Source organism: Coregonus lavaretus (assembly GCF_964263955.1).
Source record: "Coregonus lavaretus genome assembly, chromosome: 38".
NCBI classification, from domain to species: domain Eukaryota; kingdom Metazoa; phylum Chordata; class Actinopteri; order Salmoniformes; family Salmonidae; genus Coregonus; species Coregonus lavaretus.
Genome location: NC_140025.1, coordinates 16,637,841 through 16,644,138, shown reverse-complemented (window position 1 = coordinate 16,644,138; position 6,298 = coordinate 16,637,841). Strand labels below are relative to the sequence as shown.

General features: G+C 42.6%; 1 protein-coding gene across 2 annotated transcripts in view; it reads left to right on the top strand.

Moving 5' to 3' along the window:
• The first annotated feature begins 5,070 nt into the window (after nucleotides 1-5,070).
• LOC311112574 (sodium- and chloride-dependent GABA transporter 2-like) overlaps nucleotides 5,071-6,298 on the top strand; it is a 43,582-nt gene continuing 42,354 nt past the window's right edge. The window contains exon 1 of one of the 2 annotated variants that reach the window (XM_084155709.1): nucleotides 5,071-5,192. The gene's annotated coding sequence lies outside the window, so the exon portion shown is untranslated. Of the gene's footprint in view, nucleotides 5,193-5,960; nucleotides 6,047-6,298 lie in introns of those variants that run through there. The other variant, XM_084155710.1, reaches the window with a different exon arrangement.

Here is a 6,298-nt window from a genome sequence, read left to right as displayed (position 1 = left end):
CCTGCCAAACTGAGCAATCGCAGGAGAAGAGCCTTGGTCAGGGAGGTGACCAAGAACCCGATGGTCACTTTGACAGAGCTCCAGAATTCCTCTGTGGAGATGGGAGAACCTTCCAGAAGGACAACCATCTCTGCAGCACTCCACCAATCAGGCCTTTATGGTAGAGTGGCCAGCCACTCCTCAGTAAAAGGCACATGACAGCCCGCATGGAGTTTGCCAAAAGGCACCTAAAGGACTCAGACCATGAGAAACAAGATTCTCTGGTCTGATGAAATCAAGATTGAACTCTTTGGCTTGAATAACAAGCGTCACGTCTGAAGGAAATCTGGCACCATTCCTACGGTGAAGCATGGTGGTGGCAGCATCATTTATTTATTTATTTTTTTATGCGGTGGGGATGTGTTTTCAGCGGCAGGGACTGGGAGACTAGTCGGGATCAAGGGAAATATGAACAGAGCAAAGTACAGAGAGATCCTTGATGAAAACCTGCTCCAGAGCGCTCAGGACCTCAGACTGGGGCGAAGGTTCACCTTACAACAGGACAACGACCCTAAGCACACGACCAAGACAGCACAGGAGTGGCTTCGGGACAAGTCTCTGAATGTCCTTGAGTGGCCCAGACAGAGCCCGGACTTAAACCTGATCGAACATCTCTGGAGAAACCTGAAAATAGCTGTGCAGCGACGCTCCCCATCTAACCTGACAGAGCTTGAGAGGATCTGCAGAGAAGAATGGGAGAAACTCCCCAAATACAGGTGTGCCAAGCTTTTAGCGTCATACCCAAGAAGACTCGAGGCTGTGATCGCTGCCAAACGTGCTTCAACAAAGTACTGAGTAAAGGGTCTGAATACTAATGTAAATGTGATTTTTCAGTTGTTGTTTTTTTATACATTTGCTAAAATTTATAAAAATCTGTTTTTGCTTTGTCATTATGGGGTATTGTGTGTAGATTGATGAGGAGGAAAAAACTATTTAATCAATTTTAGAATAAGGCTGTAACGTAACAAAATTTGGAAAAGGTCAAGGGGTCTGAATACTTTCCGAATGCACCATAGCTAGCTTTGTCTTCACAGATGGATGACTTTTTATTCTCAACCCATCAGATTGGAGATGGCGTTCGTCTCTCATCTATTTGGCTTCTCTCCAGTCCTATTATTTTGCTTAATTTAATAGGAATGGAGACAGTTTTAGCACTGAGGCTAGCAATTAGCATCCCAGGCAAACTGACAGCTTGGGATGGTGAGACGATAACAGCTCAGAATGGTGAGGGCCCCATATGACAGATCCCTGTTGTAAACAGCCAATGATAAAACCGTGTATTAAAGAGTAGATGACAGACTTGTAACAAGGAGCCGATCATAGATCAGAATAGTGATGTGTTAATGAAAGAATGATTGTGTAACACATCTAAGGTGGTCAGTGGCTCGTATGTGTGTGTGTGTGTGTGTGTGTGTGTGTGTGTGTGTGTGTACGTGTGTGTGTGTGTGTGTGTGTGTGTACGTGTGTGTACGTGTGTGTGGGTGCATGTGTACGTGTGTGTGCATGCGTGCGTTACAAGCAAGTCCACCCTCACAGTACAAACAAGTCCACAAGCCTGAGCAGGCAGATGGAATTTATGAAGCTATGTGTGCTTTTCTAAAACAAGACCAACTGACATGAAAATAACAACTGCAGTCAATTTTGGAAGTGCATTTTGGTACATTGGTTCTCTCTCTCTCTCTCTCTCTCTCTCTCTCTCATGTTCCTTCAGTCCCAGGAGGAAGGAGGCCAGTGTTGACATTGGGGATGGCGGTGGCGGGAGGCCGTGACAGCTAGGCTGCTAAGGTCACCTGTGTTTGATGTAGCTGTGGCATGTTATGCTAGGTGCACTAGGGATGGAATGTAAGATCACACTGAAGCTAGTATAATGAACACCAGACATGACTCAGCTTAGAATCATCATCAGCCAAAAAAGCATGACCAATTCAGCAGAGAATGTATGCAAAACTTGGAAAGGCAGATATTTATGTTGTTAAAAACTAAGTTGTTTGTTCTACTCAAATGGGTAATGGGTGTCTCGGAAGTCTTACACACAACTGGGGATACCTGCAGGAGAATGCCGTTGACACTAAAAATGTCTAGGCACTATCTAACCTACAACACCATAGTCTAGTCAGAACCTTTCGTTCATTTCCTATGCAGGTGCCCACAGTGGCAAAAACTGGATAAAGCTACAGGTGGCAGCGACATTTACATTTACATTTACATTTACATTACATTTTCGTCATTTAGCAGACGCTCTTATCCAGAACGACTTACAAATTGGTGCATTCACCTTATGATAGCCAGTGGGACAACCACTTTACAATATATTTAAAAAAAACGTCATTTTAGCCTTAACACTTCGTTAAGCTGTTGCTTAACCTACATCCATCCACCAACATTCTTGTACTTTTGTGATGGCTTTTGGGTGGGCTATGATCTATTCTGAATTAATAGAAAGGTTGTCATATATGGTTACTTTAATATTGAATAAACACACTTTATTGCATGTGGACTTTGAGTCAAGAAACTAAGTAATCAATTTAAGGTCTTCATCGTGGATGAATAAAATGGGTAGGCTATGCACTGGTCAATACATTTTAGAGCCTACAAGGCTATAAGCTTTGCATTCTTGGGGAATGGGGAGGGAGTGCAAATACAGAAATGTTTGAAAGGCTTATACTTGAATCTACTCAGTGCACAGTTATACAGGCCTTTTCACACTGCATTGTTCTTAGCCCCTGGCTTGCCTTAGCCCTAGGCTAAGACTGGCCCTGGGCTAGCTTAGCCTGTGTTCACACAAGCAGGGCTAACTGAAACCGACTGTCACATTTCTGGAGTATAATATTCAAATTAGGTGACTGTGATTGGCTAGCCCTGGGTTAAGGTTGGTCCTATCCTACATTAATATGTGCAACTGTAAGCAGTCGCTTAGCACTGGGCTAAAAGCTCTCTTAGTCCAGGGAATAAGTGCACAGTGAACGGTATTGACAATTGCATGACAACTGGAAAAAATTTGAAAAGTGAGAAGAAAAAAAACATTTACACTACTGGTCAAAGGTTTTAGAACACCTACTCATTCAAGGGTTTTTCTTTATTTTTTACTATTTTCTACATTGCAGAATAATAGTGAAGACATCAAAACTAAAACACATATGGAATCATGTAGTAACCAAAATAGTGTTAAACAAATCAAAATATATTTTATATTTGAGATTCTTCAAATAGCCACTCTTTGCCTTGATGACAGCTTTGCACACTCTTGGCATTCTCTCAACCAGATTCACCTGGAATGCTTTTCCAACAGTCTTGAAGGAGTTCCCACATATGCTGAGCACTTGTTGGCTGCTTTTCCTTCACTCTGCCGTCCGAATCATCCCAAACCATCTCAATTTGGTTGAGACGGGGGATTGTGGAAGCCAGGTCATCTGATGCAGCACTCCATCACTCTCCTTCTTGGTAAAATAGCCCTTACACAGCCTGTAGGTGTGTTGGGTCATTGTCCTGTTGAAAAACAAATTATAGTCCCACTAAGCCCAAACCAGATGTGATGGCATATCGCTGCAGAATGCTGTGCTAGCCATGCTGGTTAAGTGTGCCTTAAATTCTAAATAAATCACAGACAGTGTCACCAGCAAAGCACCCCCACACAATAACACCTCCTCCTCCATGCTTTACAGTGGGAAATACACATGCGTAGATCATCCGTTCACTCACACCGCGTCTCACAAAGACACAGTGATTGGAACAAAAAATCTCCAATTTGGACTCCAGACCAAAGGACAAATTTCCACCGGTCTAATGTCCATTGCTCGTGTTTCTTGGCCCAAGCAAGTCTCTTCTTCTTATTGGTGTCCTTTAGTAGTTGTTTCTTTGCAGCAATTCGACCATGAATGGCCAGGTCGCAGTTGTAAATGAGAACTTGTTCTCAACTGGCTTACCTGGTTAAATAAAGGTGAAATAAAAATAAATAAAAATGAAGGCCTGATTCACATAGTCTCCTCTGAACAGTTGATGTTGAGATGTGTCTGTGACTTGAACTCTGTGAAGCATTTATTTGGGCTGCAATTTATGAGGCTGGTAACTCTAATGAACTTATCCTCTGCAGCAGAGGTAACTCTGGGTCTTCCATTCCTGTGGCGGTCCTCATGAGAGCCAGTTTCATCATAGCGCTTGATGGTTTTTGCGACTGCACTTGAATAAACTTTCAAAGTTCTTGAAATTTTCCGGACTGACTGACCTTCATGTCTTAAAGTAATGGTGGACTGTCATTTCTCTTTCCTTATTTGAGCTGTTCTTGCCATAATATGGACTTTTACCAAATAGGGCTATCTTCTGTATACCCCCCTACCTTGTCACAACACAACTGATTGGCTCAAACGCATTAAGAAGGAAAGAAATTCCACAAATTAACTTTTAAGAAGGCACACCTGTTAATTGAAATGCATTCCAGGTGACTATCTCATGAAGCTGGTTGAGAGAATGCCAAGAGTGTGCAAAGCTGTCATCAAGGCAAGGGGGGGGGCTATTTGAACAATCTCAAATTGAAAATAGATTTTCATTTGTTTAACACTTTTTTGGTTACTATGTGATATTTACATTTTAGTCATTTAGCAGACGCTCTTATCCAGAGCGACTTACAGTTAGTGCATACATTTTTATTTTTTATACTGGAATCGAACCCACAACCCTGGCGTTGCAAACACCATGCTCTACCAACTGAGCTACATCCCTGCCGGCCATTCCCTCCCCTACCCTGGACAACGCTGGGCCAATTGTGCGCCGCCCCATGGGTCTCCCGGTCGCGGCCAGCTACGACAGAGCCTGGATTCGAACCAGGATCTCTAGTGGCACAGACCACTGCGCCACTCGGGAGGACATATTTCATAGTTTTGATTTCTTCACTATTATTCCACAATGTAGAAAATAGTAAAAATAAAGAATAAAGAAAAACAATTGAATGGGTAGGTGTTCTACTTAGTCTTGTATGTATTGGGGGTATTACTAGCTCTGTGTGTGTGTGTGTGTGTGTGTGTGTGTGTGTGTGTGGGTGGGTGCGGGTGCGGGTGTGGGTGTGCGTGCGTGTGTGTTTTAATGTCTACAATTAAAGTATCGGACTAGTTGTGCATTCACTTATGGTCCATCGAAGATCACCTGTGCTGTCTACTGCAGTAAGTTTGCAAGTCAACTATACTTCAACTGTGGTTATTTTGCAGTTAGACTGCAATTATACTGTAGTCATATTCTGTTACTGAAACTTAATAACTGCAAGATTTTTTCTTTGAGGGGAGAATTTAAAATGTCGTCTGCTGTGCACTGTCTTCGGGGATTTAGCAGGCAAAAGGACCCTCAACAAGACTCATTATTCCCTTTGTAACACATACCTATCCATTGAATGGCAACCTAATATCGCCTTGAATGGTTTCTAGCATTGGCGACTGTTCTTTGTGACAGAGGTGTACGCGCTTCTAATGCCGTGTTCAAGTACTAGTCGGAACTAGGAAACTCAGACAAACCCCGACTTGCTCCGTGTTTGAACGCGGCGCGTGTATAACTACAACCGGTTAGCGAGTCGGACATTTATGTGTTTCCTAGTTCCGACTAGCATTTGAACGCGGCAAACGTATAGGCTACTCTTCGGAATTAGATTGGCTAAAATAACCGCGGTTGTTATACACGAAGGGAACACTTGGCGAAAGGGACTTCAAACCTGCCGTAATCGTTGTGCAATGCTAAATGTTGTGCACGAAAAACGCATTGTTTTTAAGCTATTTATTTGTGTGGTTTCATTTGCACCGTGCTCTTTTTAATGTTGTAGGAAAGTTTTCGCTTACCCTACCAAATTAAACCTGATTATTATAAATCTATTATAAACCTAATAATTCCAAAGTTCACCGTTTACATTCGTTCGCATATGCTCACATAATTATTTGTGTTGCCCATGAGGTGTGCTATGAAAGGCACAAGGAAGACATGTTACTCAATCTAGGCAGTGGAGATCCGTCATTGTAGGCTATCATACCAGGTATAGTAGGCAACGTTTTTTTCACTTACTACTTTTGCACTTGATAGGGAAGCTAAGCAAATGTCATCTTTGTGTATCGTTAACGGTAAAATGCGAACTGTTACAGATAATAGTGTAGCTACAGCGGCTACACTGTAGTCCAAAATAATTGCAAGCCAAACCTCTATAGCCTAGTTACAGCGGCTACACTGTAGTCCAAAATAATTGCAGGATACGCCTCTATAGCCCTCTGCGTCTGGGTTGTAAAAATGG